Source organism: Podarcis vaucheri (assembly GCF_965113315.1).
Source record: "Podarcis vaucheri genome assembly, chromosome: 9".
Lineage (NCBI taxonomy): Eukaryota > Metazoa > Chordata > Lepidosauria > Squamata > Lacertidae > Podarcis > Podarcis vaucheri.
The window spans coordinates 58,605,314-58,624,387 of record NC_138767.1 but is presented as its reverse complement, the minus strand read 5'-3'; the positions used below and the strand labels follow the sequence as shown (position 1 = coordinate 58,624,387).

The following is a 19,074-nucleotide window of genomic DNA, read 5'->3' as shown; positions in this document are numbered from 1 at the left end:
AGCTCCCATACTCTCTAACCATTGGATGGCTGGTCCCCAACAACTTCTGTAAGGCCACCAGTTCTCCAATTCTATTCCAGAATGACTTATGGGGTGGGGTGTGTCACTGGCCACAAATAAGGTTGGATGAATCACTGGAATATTTTACTTTCCTGCTGCAAATGATCTTCAGATTTCATGCTGCCTATAAGTAAGCTCTGTGCAACCCACAACGCAGAAACCGGTCTGGCAAAACTTCTCAAGAAAACTGTCTTTCCTTTATTACCGAGACTAGTATGGTGGCAGCTACCAGGGCTCTTCACAATGGGCCTTTCAATTACCAAAGTAGGTAGTGGCTAAGTAAGGAAAGTCATTATGACAACAGCTGAGGGTTTTTGCTGTCGTTGATCTATATCGAAGTTCACGAAGTGAGCATTCACAAAGTACCTGTGAATTATTTATCTAAGCCTGGACTTTAATCTTTAAAAGGAGAAGCCGAATTCAAGAGTGATCTACAGGTATCGTTGAAATACTTAGTGGTAGGTTACAGTTGCCAGCTGCTTGACTGTTGCCTCTTTCATTCCACCTACAGTATCTCCTTTCACCTAAGAGTATTTGGAACACCAGCCTCCAGAAATGTAAACTGAGACCCAAGAGGAGTCAGTTTCAATAAAGGTTGCTCTGTGCTCTGTTTTTTGCCTGCTCATTTCAATGCAAACCAATCTTCTGCTCTCTGCAAAAGGGAGGCCTTCATCGAGTTTCTTTCATCAATCATTCAAAGCAAAGGCGTTTTAGTTTATGGTGGTGCGCCTTTTAAACTGATGTGACAGGTAAATGCTCAACTGCAATGGATCACCAGCTCAGTCTCTGAAATATCCTTTCCTTACAAACCCCACAATTACGGCTGGAAAGGACAAAGCACAGGCAGAACTATCTCTTTTAGCACAAAAGAAGCCGACCACTAATTTGCCTTACCTTATCACCATGGTGGTGTGATGAGATAAGATGGCAGTGGCTCAGAGGCTGAATCCTGTTTTGTTAATTTCTCAAGCCAAAACAAAATGGATTTGCAGCAACTATAAGCTGCCAGTTTTCAGCTCGCCTAATTATTTGTGCTTTCTAGGATGCCCGACGCGCTATGGCCAATTTTGTTAAATGGCAGGGCTGAACCTGTTGCCCCAGCTTCTTCTGGGGAGGAAAAAACTTAAACACGTAGCAGAGTTTCCAAAAATAGACCACATACAATTGTACTTCATTCAGCAGAGCTTTACTTGCTACTGAAGGCAAACCAGCATAATGGGCACAAATCCATAACATTCAGGATTGGCACAGTCCATATAAAATCCAGTTGCAGCACTTACAAAAACTTATAAACTTATAACAATACTAAACACTAAGCATACTATGTACAGAATACCACATCAGAAGGAAGAGAGATAGAAAGGGAAAGTAAAACCCAGGCTCCTTAATTGGAAGAGATAAGAGAATCAGATCAAGTCAGCTTCTCTGAAGGTATAACCCAAATAATCATGAAGCTTCTTTCATACAAAGAAGCTTCCAGAAACTTCCAGAACCCTCTTGAATTAAGTAGAATAGGAAAGATCTCTACACATCTGTTCAATACTTTCTACACTAAGAAATGCAAACTGACAGGACCTTCCCCAGCCAAGTCGCTGAGGAGGCAGAGCCTGGCTGTGAGGTCACCCCAAGACACAAGCTGTGCTTGACTTACCCTTCCAACTAGCCTCAACTGAGGCAGAAGCTGAGGCATTTCTACTGTTGAGCTGTCATTCTATGCTCCAAGGCTAGTACGGCAACCAGTTACCTGGTTGACTGGTAACAGGTTGTGTGGGCCCAAATTATATTTGACAGTCTATTTCCTGCAGTTACTTCCCAGAGGAACTCTCTGCCACGTGTTCCACAATGGAGGCACAGGGACATAATTCTCTTCCCTTTGTCAGAGCAAAGGCAGAATGTGAAAGGAGGAAAAACCCTGGTGCCAACCAGTTAAGGTTTAAAATCCACTCTTTTCAGCTAGGCCTTATCTCCATCCACATCAGGAGATGAGAGGTGAGGAAGACACCCAGCAGCCCTCTGAACAGCAACAACAACCACCTCACAGGGTTACAGGAGAACATATTGATGGTGCTAAAATAGCTGCGTTGGCTCTTAGTGTATCTCTGGGCACAATTCAAAATGCTGGTGGTTGCCTTTAAAGCCCTACATGGCTTGAGACTTGGGTACCCAAAAGGCATCACATTTTCCAGGAACAGGAAGCTGGTGGCCCTCCTGAAATTGTTGAATTATAACTCTTTCATCTCTGCCCATTGGCCCTGCTGGCTGGCGCTGTTGGGAATGATTCATGGTACAAGTGTACTTGCTTGTTTTTTGGGGGAATACATTTGTAACCTCTCTCAAATGTCATATTGTCACGATATATTTAGTCGATTCCTCTTGATAGTCCTTATTTTTAGCCTTGATATTTAGTCATTTTAAGTCAACATTTCTATTCCACTGCTGTTTTGTTTAGGAACAGTTTATGTGACACACATAGTCCATTGTGCTCAGTGTGATAAATCAAATTAAAAACATACGTTACAAATTCGTTGGTCCTGGAATGTATATGGGAACACACGTGAAAGGGTGGGGGAGAAGGGGCATTTAAACAGAAGCTTCAGAAGTTATTTCAGAAAAGAAACAGGAGACAGAGAAAGGTTACACTTTTTCAAGGAGCTGAAGGCGGTCTGGATCGATGCTCCAGAGGGATCACTGCTTGTGGGCATGTACTGATTCCTCCAGCAAACCAGTTTGGCAGGATTTTGTATTGTTTCAAAACCCTGCAGAACTTGCTAGAGCAGAAGCAACTGAGGGATAATCATCCTTGTATACTTGTTGTTGTTTAGTCATGTCCAACTCCTCATGACCCCATGGACCAGAGCACGCTGGGCACTCCTGTCTTCCACTGCCTCCCGCAGTTTGGTCAAACTCATGCTGGTAGCTTTGAGAACACTGTCCAACCATCTCGTCCTCTGTCGTCCCCTTCTCCTTGTGCCCTCCATCTTTCCCAACATCAGGGTCTTTTCCAGGGAGTCTTCTCTTCTCATGAGGTGGCCAAAGTATTGGAGCCTCAGCTTCACGATCTGTCCTTCCAGTGAGCACTCAGGGCTGATTTCCTTAAGAATGGATAGGTTTGATCTTCTTGCAGTCCATGGGACTCTCAAGAGTCTCCTCCAGCACCATAATTCAAAAGCATCAATTCTTTGGCAATCAGCCTTCTTTATGGTCCAGTTCTCACTTCCATACATTGCTACTGGGAAAACCAAAGCTTTAATTATACGGTTAAATGACTCCTAGTAAGCTAGCAAAAAAGTATAAAACAAGTACAAATACCTGCTGGAAATGTAAAGGAAAAAGAAGGTACCGGTAACTTTTATCATATGTGGTGGTCATGCAAGGTAATAAAAGCTTTCTAGGTAGGAAATGATCTATAATGAATTAAAAAAATGTTTAAAATAACTTTTGTAAAAAAAAAACCAGAAGCCTTTTTATTACGGGCACTGATATCCCGAAGGAGCAGAAAAGGCTCTTTATGTATGCAACAACAGCTGCATGGATGTTGCTAGCGCAGAGGTGGAAAGAAGACAAGGTCCTGACCAGAGAGGAATGGCAAACCAAGCTGATGGACTACATCGAAATGGCAAAACTGACGGGAAAGCTCAGAAATCAAGAAGACAAAAACTTTAAGAAAGAATGGGGAAAATTTACCATTTATTTAGGGGACCACTGCAAGCAGATGAAAACATTGGCAGGATTTTAATAACACTTGTAATGTAACAGTTAATATGGACATTATGGACAGTTATAAAATGTGGACTATGAAACAATATGCAGTTGAAAACATTGACAATAAGGCCCATGGAGAGGATGGAGGGAAGTCCAGAGATTCGGAGAAATCTCTAAATGTGGATATTGATTTGGTATTGTTATAAGTTATCTTTAAAAAATCCACACACATGAAGGAGTTAATACCATAGAACAAGCTCTTCTGCCATGCTTATCTATGTCTACTGCCCCTCACCTTGGGAGGAACTAGATAATCAAGGCTTTGTTCCACCCCAGTCTGGGGCATATCAGGGGTTGGTTAGGTTGGCCCCACCAAGGGTGTAGGCCCGGGGGTGGGGTGGGGCACGTGCCAAAATCACACATTTCTATTCTGGCTTGGGGTGGCTTGGAGCCTGCCCACCTGTGCGTCTGCTGCCCAGGCTGCTCCTCTGGGTGGCTGGGTGGGCACCTGGGCAGAGGAACCCAGTCCCTGGCATGGACCATCGCAGCAGCCTTGTCTGTCAGCCGGCAGTGCTATTAGAAGTGTGAGCAGACCGCCCAGCGGGGCTCAGAGTGAAAGGAGACAAAAAGCAAACTTTTTGAGTTTTCTGTCCATGGTCTCTCTCAGCAAATAGCAACCGAGTTTTCTGCGGATTGAGGTTTGCATTGATTCAGTGTTAAAATGCGAGTTTTCCCAGGGAAAGTGCCGGGACCAACCTGTCCCCCCTCCAAACCCACCCACCCCTGCTTGGACATGGATCTTTAAAGGGCAGACCTGTGCCTGGAAAGTGCAGTGCAAAAGGAAGTCTGGATGAACCTTTAGTAAGCAAAATCTTCAGACGTGTGATGAAATTACAAGCTTCAGAACAGACAGCATCCGAGGTTTTTTTCTGGATGACTGCTGTTCTAACAGAAACAGAAGCTGAAAGCAAGTTTGGAGCCACTAGATAAACGCCTGAAGGAATAAACTGTCGGAATCTTGAATTTGCTGAAAGCTATGGGACTGGAAGACACTTTGACAATTTTGGTCTTATTCCAGGATCTGCTAGAGTCACTGTTGTAAGATGGAGGAGGGGCTATCCTAAGTACTGCTGTGCTTTATTTTGTAGCTCCACCTTCCTTCCTTCCTTCCTTCCTTCCTTCCTTCCTTCCACCCCCATTTTACAGCATCCTCCCATCTCCGGCCATGTCTCATCTGTACAGAGGATTTAAGTGCTGAGAGACCTTACAGTCCGATCACACTGGGGGAAAGATACATTGAGTGCAACTGAGGTTGCTTCCAAGTACAGTATGTGTGCTTCGGATCAGAGCATTAGGGGCATTAGGTTTCTTCTCTCTCTCTGTATCTTCAGATTCTTAGGCTGTGTTACACACCATGCATTTAAAGAACACAGACACACAAAATCCTGGGAGCTGCAGTTTACCCACCGCAGAGCTACACTTCCCAGCAACCTTAACAACCCTAACCCTTAGCAGTTCCCATGATTTTTTTTTTTTTTTGGGGGGGGAGCAAAACAACTTCCCAAAGGATGCCCACCTTCATCCAAAATTAAGGGCTTTGGGATTCACTTAAATATTGAAATTTGCACTGAAACTGATGGGACTTGAATATGCCAAGTTGAAGCAGGATCACACCTCTTTGCATTTTCACTGCAATAAATCTCCTTTGCAATGATTCTGAAGAAAGCAGCATGGTTTCGAGATGGACATTTTGAATGCATTTGAATATTATAAATCATTAATACTTCATGGTACGCAAGCAATGTAGTTTCATGTAGCTTAATAGCTAGGGAGGTTTCAGAAAAGAGCTTCTGTTATACTAGAAGTTCGAGGGAGCTACAATTAGTCTAATGGCTAAAGATTTATAGTTTTTGTGGTCGTTGGTCTATTGATTGTAATACTTGCTGCTGTTGTTTTGAATACTAAGGGTTGGGGAATATCCTCTACATTCTCAGTGTCCAATCCATTCTCCAGTTGTCTAGGGCTGAAAGAGTTTTTGTTTCTTGCCATAGCTTGCTATGGGCACCCCCACTATATTAAAGCCCCTGCCTTAACTATAGCTATTAGGAAAAAAGTAAATTTCTTTTACGAAGAATACGTTTGTGGGATTCGATGGGGCATTACATACCAAATCTAAAGAGAAAAGTATTATTCAAGACTATGTTCCCAAGTGCATTTAAGATGGTGTCCATCCCACTAAATTCAATGGGGCTTCTATTATTATAATGGTTGTAAGAGTTACCAGTGTGTATGGGATTAACATGGAGTAACTGTAACGGAAAAAGTATCTGCCCCATAGAATGTACAGTAAATGTACTTAGCTGCAGCATATAGAATATTTGTGCCTCTCTCAAGTTTTGATTTATTTTCCCCATGAGTAAAATCATGGGTAATTTGTCTGCACACCTTGAACACTTATTAAGTGTTGTGAAAAGGTAGTAATACTTCTAACTGGCTGATATTTTTCCTACTCATTGTCTTCATTCTTTCCAAACCTCATATTTTTACTACTTTCTTTCTCTTGCAGATGTTCCTTCCAGGTCCCCCCTCTTTGTTTGGATTGCTTTGCCTGTTTTGAAATCTGTTCTGTTGTATCTCTGTGAACCTTCAAGACATTTATTAAAAGCTTGCTTCAGCTTTTCTAATTTTTCTAATTGCACCATTTTATTTGTTTCCTCAAAAATCATCCCCTTTCCCTTTCTTCTTTATATTGTCTTTGCTAATTTCTAATGAAGCTCTTGGGCAGGTTATTGTTCTTTTAGAATTCCAAGTTATCGTGCAGCACTACCCTAAGCATCTTATTCAGAAATATATTCCACTGATGTCAACAGGGCTTGCTTCCAATTAAGTGCAGTCGCAGGAAAAGGTAAAGGGACCCCTGACCGTTAAGTCCAGTTGCGGACGACTCTGGGGTTGTGGCGCTCATCTCGCTTTACTGGCTGAGGGAGCCGGCGTTTGTCCGCAGACAGCTTCCGGGTCATGTGGCCAGCATGACTAAGCCGCTTCAGGCAAACCAGAGCTTGAAAATTATTTTTATGCATGGCAGGTGAGGGCTGGATAGATTAGCCTTGCACATAGTTTCTGGCCCATTTGACTTTCTTAACATAGATCCCCTTTGGACATCATTTTAACTGAACGTTAATGATAATCAGCACTCATGTTGTTACAAGGATGGCTACACAAAATCATTCCCTCAATACTATTTGCTCCTGCTAAAGTTTTGGGCCAGTCAAACTTATTACTTTGCATATTACATAGGTTTTTAAAAATTGGTTTTTATTGTGCTACAAAGCAAACAGATAGACAGGAAATAGTACATCTATTGTCTCCACTTTCAATTCACATCCATAGTTTGATGCTAACATCCCGTAACTTTTCACACTGCAAATGTTAGCAAAAAGGTTTGTCCTGCTTTCGTTGCACTATAGTGCACATGTGCTCCTGCAGACAGCAATAATTGTTAGCATTGGGGAAGCACTGCAAAACAGCCAATAAAGTGGAATTATGTCTACTATAAATCCACCACCAATGCACTATTATTGTGTTACTGACATGTTGCAGAATATGCTCACACGCCTCCCCACCCCAATGTCTGGAGGGGGCCCTACTTTTGTATCTTAGATGCTGTTATGAAAGCTTCTTTGCTTAAAATCACAAAAGGATACTTAGTGCAAGGAAATGGTCTGAATTCCTACCTTCTTTTCACAAGGAAGGCTGCCAGAATGCCCTCCCCTGTAGACAAAGCATTTTATATGCTCTTTCCAGACTTAGGTGAACTTTGGCAACCAACCCATGTGTGATAATATGTTCTTCCACACTCCTCTTTCCCCAAGTAGTAGGGTGTTCAAGGCAGCTTCAGATTAGTCTCATTCCTTATCTGAGCTTCAGCAGGGCATTCAAAGCATTAGATTCAAAGAGCCCCCTAGTCACAAAAAGATTATCCTTCACCATTGTAAGTATAAACTTATTCCACAAATAGATCTGTGGGTTAAAGAGAGCTAGATTTGTAGGGTGCATTCTTGTTTGTATGATTTGTAATTTTATATTAAGGTTTTTATGGTTATTGTAAGCCACCCAGAAGACCTGGTTATTGGGTGACATATAAATACTAAAAAGAAATGAATAGCAAATTGGAGTATTGCCTGGAAACCATATGTGGTGAGTTTCTCAGAGGAAGAGCAGCATAAAATTGTAATTAATAAACGTGTGCACATTTAGTTAAGATATATATGGCAACGCCAATCTCTAAAACAGAGGGGGCCCTCAACATTATAAAACCAGCAAACAGCTGACAGATTGCACACTACTAATCAGTCCCCTGCAAAAGTCTGGGCAAACAGGTGCATTATCGAAAGGCATCAAAAGGTTAACACTGCCAGCATCAGTTGTATAATGAAAGCAGGGAGGGGTGGAGTTGCACAACTGAGGTGCTACTACAAAGAAGGCCCTATTCCAAATAACCGCACAATGAGCTTGCCCAGTGGATGGGATCAAGACAATATACAAGTGTAGACAGCTCTGAGAGGAACCGAAGCCAAAATTTGCTTTAAATAAAGAGACTGTGCACTCATTTTTTCCTGTTCTCTGATCTGAAAAGATGCTGTCAGACCGAAAGCTCTAACCCTATTTTGCCAAGGGGGTCTTTCAGGACACATGACTTCAAGTTCCCTTGTCAGTTTTATGTGCTTTTTTAAAAGAACAAATATTACTGTCCTTTCTCTATTAATATAAGTAATAGAGGGAAGACAATAAGAATGACTGTGCACTAAAACTGTCAGATGAGATGGCTTGGAGGAAGATTGTGTAAAATGAGATATTTAAGGGGGGAAATTGAATGTGACAAGCTTTCAAGCCCTAAAAAATCAGGTAATATAAGGCTATCTTTGCGCTAACCAAGACAGAATCCTTACATTAACACATGCCACACAGAAAACCATGTTTCAAACAGTGCAGCCCTAATATTTATAATTCTGGACTTTGCAATCAACTCCCCATGTCAATAATGCGTAGATTGCTCTTGCTGTAAGACATAGGTGGCTAATTAATGGCCCTTCAAACGTTGTTGGAATCCAGAGCTCATCATCCCTGATCAGGGGCTATGCTGACTATAGAGCTGATAACAGAGCTCAATGACCTCTGGAGAGTCATAGCTTGGCAACCTTGTAAAGGCAATGATGTTTTATGGAAACAATTTGTATTGCTGCAGGTAAAGGTAAAGGTAAAGGTAAAGGTACCCCTGCCCGAACGGGCCAGTCTTGACAGACTGTGGGGTTTGTGCGCCCATCTCACATCTATTGGCCGGGGGCCAGCGCTGTCCGGGGACACTTCCGGGTCACGTGGCCAGCGTGACATCGCTGCTCTGGCGAGCCAGAGCCGCACACGGAACGCCGTTTACCTTCCCGCTGGTAAGCGGTACCTATTTATCTACTTGCCCCCGGGGGTGCTTTCGAACTGCTAGGTGGGCAGGCGCTGGGACCGAGCAGCGGGAGCGCACCCCGCCGCGGGGATTCGAACCGCCGACCTTTCGATCGGCAAGCCCTAGGCGTTGAGGCTTTAGCCCACAGCGCCACCCGCGTCCCTGCTGCAGGTAGGAGAATGCAAATTCTGAGCTAAAACTGAATTCTTTATCAGGTAGACTAAAAGGGAATACAGATGGCAAGGATGACTAAAAGTCATTCCAGAAAGTGGCATACACCAAACAGGGGAAAGGGAATAGAAAAATTAGCCAGCACTGCACCCTCAAAATGAATGCTCTACAACATTTTTACAAGATGCGCTTTACAGTTAGATACATAACTATATTGTATACAAATGACAACTTGTTTTGTGTTTCTTGTTTTGTAGAAGAAATATAGAAACTTATACTGCAGGCTTACGTGTGCTTAAATACTACCTTAAAGTCAATGAGGCTTTCGTAAAACACTGATTCTTAACCCATTTACTGGGAAGCAGGTCTTGTGGCTTCAAATGGAATTCAGATTCAACTCAAGGCCCTCAAGATCTAAGTGTAGATGTGTTTAGAAGAGGTGTTATTTGGGTTCCAGCATACTACTACTAATACATTGCAATATGATGAGTAAAACATTTGCATTTCTAAACAAGTTTCCTCCATACCTGCAGCTTCTAATCTCTCCTCCTTTCTGATAAGGATCTTATACAAACTTGAACCCTGAATAATCTTACGCCAGTAGGCATTAGTCAAAAGTTATTGCCTTATCTGTGATGTACTTTTGTACAGTTTGTACTATGATCCAGAAAGTATGTGGTGTGGGTGGCAAATAACAGCATCAATGCAATTGCTTCGGCTCTTTGCAGCACCGTTTTGCCTTGGCCCCAATCTCCTTCTACACATAAAGGGCTAAAATAATGATGCCCAAATAATGGCGTTTGTATCTCTAAGGATACTCAAGAACCCATGGATTTGAAAACACTCCTGTATTGGTTGTTTTACTCCCACATTTGCAGCATCTTATCCCCTCCTCCTTGTTCTCCTTATGCTTGCCTACCAGTCTCTTTGTCCAGCTCTTTATAGTCTACAACAACAGCAGTGTTAAGCATTTGCAGAAAGAGATGCACACTCTGTATAATATATTGTAGATGCACTGGTTTTACCTACAAAGACAGTGATTTGGGGATAGGATATCTGAAAACTGAGTCAGTACCATCTACACAAACTTGCAATGGCTCTCCAGGGTTTCAAACCAGGGACATTCCCGGTCTACCTGGAGATGTTGGAGATTGTACCTGGAAAGTTCTGCCCACAAAGCCAGACCCTCTAAGTCTCTATTTTCCAGGGACATCCCTGATTTAAAGAAGCTGTCCCAGTTTCTGATTTGATCCCGGAATGTCCCACTTTTCCTTAAAAGGTAAAGGATAAAGGGACCCCTGACCATTAGGTCAAGTCATGACCGACTCTGGGGCTGCGGCGCTCATCTCGCTTTATTGGCTGAAGGAGCCGGTGTACAGCTTCCGGGTCATGTGGCCAGCATGACTAAGCTGCTTCTGGCGAACCAGAGCAGTGCACGGAAACGCCGTTTACCTTCCTGCCGGAGCGGTACCAATTTATCTATTTGCACTCTGATGTGCTTTCGAACTGCTAGGTTGGCAGGAGCAGGGACTGAGCAACGGGAGCTCACTCCGCCGTAGGGATTCGAACCGCCGACCTTCTGATCGGCAAGTCCTAGACTCTGTGGTTTAACCCACAGCGCCACCCGCGTCCCTCCCACTTTTTCTTAGGACATCCCTATTTTCATTGGAAAAATGTTGGAGGTTATAGAGTTATTCAACCCCCGAGCTGCCTGAAGGCAATCCTGTATAGGGTTTTTTTAAAAAAAATGTTTAATGTTCTATTCAGTGCTCTTTTCCCTAAAAAAACGTTTAGGGGTACTCTCATTTTCCTACTCATATTGAAATACTGCCCCCCAATGAGCACTGGTTCTATTATGTTTTTATATATGTTGGAAGCTGCCCAGAGTGGCTGGGGCCACCCAGTAAGATGTGTGGTGTATAAATAGTAAAATTATCATTGTGGGATGTCCCTATTTTTGTTGGAGGGTATGCAAAGCAGATGTTCTACCACGGAGATATGGCCCATACAATCTGTCCACCCATTGCATTAATTCAGTGCTGGAGGCCCTGGTGTGCATTCCACCACTCTCAGAAGTGGTTGGGATCTAAGAAACACCCTTTTCTTTTGCAGCACCTATATTATGGAACTTACTTGGTAGAAAAGGGTGGCTGGCTCCCTCTCTTTTAAGCTTTGTCGCCATGGTGGCTTTTTCTACCTCCACTGTTGGAAGCATTGTGCCTCTAAATATCAGTTGCTGGAGATCACAAGCAGGGAGAGTGCTGATGGCCTGGTTAAGGGCTTCCCCATAGGCCTCTTCCTGGCCACTGTAAGCCCAGAATGCTGCGCTAGATGTGTCTTTCACCTGACTCATCAGGGCTCCTGTTAAGTTCAAGTGTTCTGCTAAGCCCTTTTTATTCCACTGAACATTTAATGGCAGTTAATAATTCTTTCTCCCTGTTCTTTAACCTCTTTTAACCTACTTTTGTTACATGATACTGTATTTTTGTCAGTAATATTTTGTTAGTAATGTTTAGATAGTTATTATTTTGTTAATGCTACATTTTGGTGTATTTCAGTCATTTTGTGAGATGCTTTGAACTTATTTATAAAATGAAAGTAAGTGGATAAAGGTAAAGGACCCCTGACAGTTAAGTCCAGTCGTGAACGACTCTGGGGTTGCGGCACTCATCTTGCTTTACCGGCCAAGGAAGCCGACATTTGTCCACAGACAGTTTTTCCGGGTCATGTGGTCAGCATGACTATGCTGCTTCTGGCGAAACCAGAGCAGCATACGGAAACGCCGTTTACCTTCCCGCCGGAGCGATACCTATTTATCTACTTGCACTTTGACGTGCTTTCGAACTTCTAGATTGGCAGGAGCAGGGACCGAGCAATGGGAGCTCACCCCGTTGCGGGGATTCGAACCACCAACCTTCTGATCGGCAAGCCCTAGGCTCAGTGGTTTAGACCACAGCGCTACCCACAGCAAGTGGGTAGAAATGTCTAAATAAAAACCCCAGTCCACCTTTTGTGTCAGCATTTTTGGGCTATTGGCGGGGAATGCTTTTTTGTTTCAAAATATATTATGTTTAGCAACCACAGAAACATGAGAAATTCATTTTTGCCTTCCAGATTTGGTGGAATGGTCTTCACCAAGTTCAAGTTAGAAATGGAAGCTCAGATACCACGTTCCTTGGGTGATGATGTCTCTGCCACCCTTCATGTGAACAGCAGTGAACTAGTGCTAAAATATCTATGTGATGTATTTCCTCTCCTTATGAGTTTGCACACAGGTGATCAAATGGAGCTGACCTTTAAGGTAACAGATGCTATTCTAAATGTAGGCCTACATCTTCAGGTGCTAGCTTCACTGAATAGCCTGCATGAGCCACCTAGTTAATTTAATGCCCTGTAAGTACCATTTTCATCAATGGGATCTGAGTTATGCGTTTACTCACCAAACAGGTATGCATTCTCATGATGTGACAGCTTCTCTTATGGTGTTGGTTTTGTGTGTGTGTGTGTGTGTGTGTGTGTGTGTGTGTGTGCTTTCTCTCCATAGCAAACCATAATGAAAGTAAACATAGTTTTCTTTCATGTGGCAATAAAGCAAGACTGCATTTAGCACAGTCCATTCATCTTTTAAAATACTTTGGTCAAAGAGCACAATGCCCTCCTGACGCGCTCAGCTAAGTTACCAAATCATTTAAAGTAGTGCCAAGTCACCAATGTTCTCTAGTATTAAGTCTTCCATGGAATTTAGATCCCAGACTGATGCACATGGAGGTTACCTTGAGTAGGGGAAAAACTTTCCTATGTCTATTTAGGTGTCCAGGTCTAACAGAGAACAAATCTCTTGTCTCTATAATAGTTGAGTAGAAGATGGAATTTTGGAAGAAGTGGATGAAATGGAATTTTGTCATGTCTTGGGTGGAGAAAAGTTACATCTGCTCAGATTGCCTCTTTTTTTACAACTATTAAATGTACAAGAGCCCCAATCCCCTTCTGTATCTTGTCAGTCAGCCTCACTGGTAACTTACCATTTAATGCCAATAGCATACTAAGTATAGCACAGCACCAAATACAAGTGGCATGATCCCAGCTTAGAAGATTAAGGCTGACAGCCTGGTCCACATTTTAGGCTGCAGTCCTAACCTTATTTACTTGGAGGCAAGTGCCACTGAGACCTTGGAAGCTATTGCCAAGAAAACATGGGTCGGGCCAGGCTGCTATTCTTCTTTGAAACAATTCTGGGATGTATTCCCAATTTTAAATATTGTAAACTGGTGCTTGGAGATCATCAATTGCAAAAAGAAATCCCATGCATGCCTGCTCTAACGTTCCATGGAATCCTGTAGGGCTTACTTCCAGGATTGCAGTCTGAATGACTAAGCAATCATGCATGCCCAAGCTCTTTATTGCCAGTAAAGCCCAAAGCAGATTTTGAATCTCTGTTTCCTTTTAGGAACTCGTGTAAAGTTTGACACACTTAAACATTTCTTTTTATTGCACCTTCAAACCACTGTGGTTTTGTGTTTTACCACTTCTTGCTGTCTACTTTCATAATCAGCAGCAATCGGTTTTGGGCAGTTATGACCACAGGTTCTTTTGTGTCAGTAAATGCCAAACCTACTTACGTTCTAAGGGGATGAGTTAGCTGCATCATTGCAATTCCCCTGGGAGAGGCACCAACATTGTTTTCCTGAAGGGGCTCAGTTTAATGCATAAACTATGCAATTTGCTCCCACAAGACATAGCTACAGGATCATAGGCGCCGACTCCATGGGGCTTGAGGGGGCTTGAGCCCCCTCAAAAAAATTTTTTGGGGGGCTCAGCCCCCCCAATAATCTCGGGCGCCCTTGCTGCCGTCCCCCGCCTCCTCCCCACCTGCTCCCTCCCCAGCCAGCCAGCCAGCCGCGCGCCCTAGCTGGAGAGCCCCGGCCGTCCCCCGCGAGAACAGGGGAATCCCCGGGGGCGGGGGCTTCTGCCTCTAGCCCCAGGTTTCCCGCATATCAGCTGTTCCGGAGCTGATTAATAGGCAGCAGCACGCTCTCCCCTATTCGCTCACGAGGGGGCGGCGCCACTTCATTTGCATATTCATGAGCTTATTTGCATATTCATGAGCTTATTTACATTTCACGAGCTTTCCCGGCCCCCCCAATATTTTTTATAAGTCCGCGTCCCTGTACAGGATGGCTGTGTTCTGCCTCTGTCTTCTTGTTGGGAATCCCAGGTGTAGAGGGCACTGATGGCTTAGGTCAGGGGTGCCAACCTGAATACAATATTGAGGGGGCAGGTAAGCCCAGCCCCCCCGCATAACCGATCACATGATGTGGTGCACACACACTATTTGAATGGCAAATAGCCATCAATTTGGGGGGCTCTGGCCCCCTCGAAAACTTTCTTTGGGGGAGCCAAAGGAACCTCGGGCCCTAGAAGTCGGCTCCTATGGCTCACGTCTTGCTTGTGGGCTTCTACCTGTGAGAACCTGAAGCTGGGCTAGATGCATACCCTCCGACATTTCTCAGTTGAAAATAGGGACAGTCCCATTCCATAAGGACATTTTACTATTTATACCCCCACACATCTGACTGGGTTGCCACAGCCACTTTGGACAGCTTCCAACATATATAAAAGCATAAGAAAACATTAAACATTTTTATAAAAAACCTTCCCTATACAGGATTGCCTTCAGACAGCTCAGGGGTCGGATAACTCCATACCCTCCAACATTTCTCCAGTGAAAAGAGGGATGTCCTACCACAGCCTCCAGCTTTTCTCCAACGAAAATAGGGACATCCTAAGGAGAAGTGGGTGGCGCTGTGGGTTAACCACAGAGCCTAGGACTTGCCGATCAGAAGGTCGGCGGTTTAAATCCCTGCTACGGGGTGAGCTCCCGTTGCTCGGTCCCTGCTCCTGCCAACCTAGCAGTTTGAAAGCACATCAAAGTGCGAGTAGATAAATAGGTACCACTCCGGTGGGAAGGTAAGCGGTGTTTCCGTGCGCTGCTCTGGTTCGCCAGAAGCGGCTTAGTCATGCAGACCACATGACCCAGAAGCTGTACGCCAGCTCCCTTGGCCAGTAGAGTGAGATGAGAGCCGCAACCCCAGAGTCGTCCGTGACTGGACCTAATGGTCAGGTGTCCCTTTACCTTTAAGGAGCATTCTGGGATCCATGTGGAAACTGGGAGGGCAATCAGAAAAATCAGTGACGTCCTTGGAAAATAGGGACACTTGCAGGGTCTGCCTTTGTCCTGCTCTAGCAAAGCTTTTCTTAGCCTTTAAGAGCAGGCAGAAATGCAACCAGTAAGTCTCTCCCCCCTCCACCTTCCTGGTCATGTAGATGGGGCATAAGCCTCACCTGGTCAAAGGCTGTCGGCTGTGTTAAAGTCACAGCAACCGAGGTGGGCGGGGGTGGGCTCTGCGGGATGCGACACCCAGGAGGATCGACCCCCCCAAAGCGACACGGAACAAAGTGTGCGGGTTTTGTCCTGCGGCGTTTGCGCTCACGCGCGTCTTACTTGTTCGAGGGAGAAGGAGAGAGTCGAGATCTGGCCCCGCTCCGCTGCTGGGCCAGGTATTGAGGAATGCCGTGACGTCACGGGGGGGGGGGGAGGAAAGGCAGGTGCTGCGGCTCCGTCGAAGAAAGGAGGCGAGGAAGGCGCTCCTCGGCTGGTCCCGGCCGGTGCTGAGCACGCGCACTGGGCGGCGAGCGGACCCAAAAAGGGGTGGGGGGAAGGGAACAGAAAAAGAAAAGAAGAGCGCGAGAAACCCAGGAACGAGGAGTGCGCGCCCAGACGCACTCGCATACCCAGCAGCTGCCCAAGGCGCGCGAGGCGAAGCGTCCCGCCGCCTCTTCTGCGGAAGGTAATAAAGCGCCACTGCAGGGCTGCTGCGCTTCGGCGGGAAGCTCGGCGAGGTGAGGGGAGCGAGGGGACGGCGGAGGAGAGGAAGCTGAACGCCGCGCGTCCCTTTTGCCCTCAGGCTCCTCAAAGCTGGAAGTGTGGCGCAGCGGGTAACCGAGAGAGAGCGGACTCTGAGGCTGAGGGGAGTCGGTGGGGCTTTTGTGGGGCGTGAGGCGCCGCCGCTGCCCTTCGCGGGCGCCGCGGGAAAAGGTCGTGAGGGAACTTTGGGGGCGCCGCAACTTCGGCTGGGTGTCCGCGTTTCGAAAGGGCTGCGGCTGTGGGGTCTGAGGCGAGATTTATAGATATGTTTGTGTGTGTGGGAAGAGGGTCGCTGTCAAGTTGGCGCGAGGAGCTGCGGAGAGCTTCGCCTCGCCCCCCACTCCCCTCCCTTTCTCCGTGGCCTCCCCCATTCCGGCGGGACGCGCGGCTGGGCCAATGGGGTGCGCGGCCGCGGCGGCGGGGGTCTCCCCATTGGCCGGCGGCCTTGGCCTTCCTGCGAGTTGCTTGGACTCCGAGTTGCTCTTGCCCTTTCCTTCCCCCTGGCGTTTTGCTGCTGTTGGCGCCGGCTCTGGCTGGGCTCCGCCTCGGCCGCATTGGCCCGCCGCGATTCTGCGCCCTGCACCCGGGGGTGGGGGAGAGAGAGACGGCTTCTCTCTCCTCTCTCTCCTTTCCCCCCACCCCGCGCCGCCACCCGCCAGCTTTAGCTTGTGCCAGGCACTTCAGGGGAAAGTTGGCAAGGATGTCGCAGCTCAGGCCAAAGGGTTCTCTCTCCTGGCTGATCCCTGTTGCGCCTGCTCTGTGCTGCAAGCCCTTCTGCGAACGGGATCTGGCGCGGGCTGTCGCTGATCAGATGGGGAGAAATCGCATTTGCGGACTCCGAAGAGTTTAGGCAACAGGCGTCCTCGTTTCGTCGCTTGAGGGCCGGTGGAGGCGTTGCCGCAGCTGACAGTAGAAAAAGCCTATTAAGTTTTTTCTTCTTTCCGAGTTTTGTGCTTGATCTTAACAGAACGTGGAAGGGATGCCTGATGCCCCTAGGTAGCTGCTGAGAGGTTTATATTTCACATTTCAGACTGGTTTAAATCTCCAGTCTGAGTGTTCCTTTAAAAAGAAAGTGTGTTTCTTACATTTGGCACATCTGTAAAACCGATATCTAGTAGAATGTACATCTGGCTTTTTTTGGGGGGAAGTACCATTTGCTTTCTGTTCCTCCTTAACAATATGATACACAGATAGGTAGGCTCATAGGTGTTTCTATTCGTTTGAAAACGCCCCTGAAGTTGAACTTGAGATGGATTATTTCAAGACCTTATGGATTGTTTCACTTTCCTATCTGTTAAAACAGGATTACTGGTTAGTTTGTAGAATGCTTTGAAAGGATGAATGGCACCCATTACTTTGAAATATTCTTTGTGACTCCTAGCAGCCTCAGGCAGCACAAGCCCAATGGCCAGGGATGGTGAGAGTTGTCATCCAGCAACATCAAGAATTTGTTATTAAGTAAAACCTTCTCGCAGCCTACCAAACAACATAGCAGGATGTTAATCCTAGCAGGCTTAGAATAGCATGCTATTTACGTGTGCACAATAACAACAACATTGAATGTTTATGTTCTTAATATCATGGGTTCTGCTTTGGTTTATTTGCTTTTCTCTTTTGGTTCAGGAACTTGATCGGGACAGATTTGTGAATGTCTCTTAATGGGGCCCTAGCCATAGAAATCTCCTAAGGAAGGAACAACTGTTAAAGTCCTTTAAGGCACACTGCAGTCAGAAATCTCTTTTCCTCACTCAGCCCCTCCCCTTCCCCCACAGTATTCCTGGCATCAGATTGTTCCTATGCTGCTTCCTTTCTGCTAGGCTAATGTCTAGTGTCAGGTTTTCTCATCATGGGGAGAACCACTCTAGGGCTTGTATTAAATAACCCAGTGAAAACTACCAAGTTTATAGGCTAATCCTTATATGCTGTCTGGAGGGTGACCAACAACAATACCTAACTCTCTGCTGTTTCTCTCCCCTGCCCTCCCCCCCTCACCTCACTTGCCTAGCAGTAGACTTCTCAAGGTCTGCTGGGGCAACCAGAACTGCTGAACCAAGAGTGAAATTACCATATGTGTCTGTACTCTTAAGGTAACCAGCTTATTCTGCAGTCCAGGTGAAGCCTTTCATGGGAAAACCTGTGCTGCTCTATTTTAATGCTTCAAACTCTGAAACCATCATTGAAGCAAGCGGTTGGAATGTGCATGCTTTATTGTTACAAGAGAAGCACTCAGATGCTTGTCTCCGTCGGACAGGCCGAACAGTGTCAAGTAGCACTCCGGCTTTTTTCACATCCAGTAGAAATGTCCTTTCTTTCTCCTGTGCAGACAGTTGCATTCTCAACATTGACCTCTCTTTGGTTTGCTAAGCATTCTGCAATGCTGTGACGGTTAGTATGACAGGAATAATGATTGGACTGCAGTTCTAGAAGGACAGCTAGAGGCAGGGGATCCTTTAAACTTCTCCATTGAGGGGGAACAGTAGCTGCCCCCCCATTAAGCGAGAAGTGTGATGGAGCCAACGCCTCCCCAGTTTTGCAGCCCCCATCCTGCTCCTGCTGGTGTGCAAGCAGGAGCCGGATCAGGGCTCTCTCAGCTGGGGAGGGGGAGCACCTTAACAGAGCCCCCGCACCGCCGGGGGCTCTTTAAAACTGCTTGGTTGAGGTGAGGGTAACAGCGCGCTCCTCAACCAAGCAGTTTAAAGAGGCAGAGGGAGGAACAAGCTGTATTAGCACCTCACTGATTCAACTTGTTTCTCCTTCTGCT

The 19,074-nt window shown here is 45.7% G+C and overlaps 1 protein-coding gene across 2 annotated transcripts in view; it reads left to right on the top strand.

Annotated features, from left to right (window-relative positions):
• The first annotated feature begins 16,102 nt into the window (after positions 1-16,102).
• Positions 16,103-19,074, top strand: part of MTUS1 (microtubule associated scaffold protein 1) — a 107,024-nt gene continuing 104,052 nt past the window's right edge. For both annotated transcript variants that reach the window (XM_082238049.1, XM_082238048.1), the window contains exon 1: positions 16,103-16,236. The gene's annotated coding sequence lies outside the window, so the exon portion shown is untranslated. The remainder of the gene's footprint in view (positions 16,237-19,074) is intronic.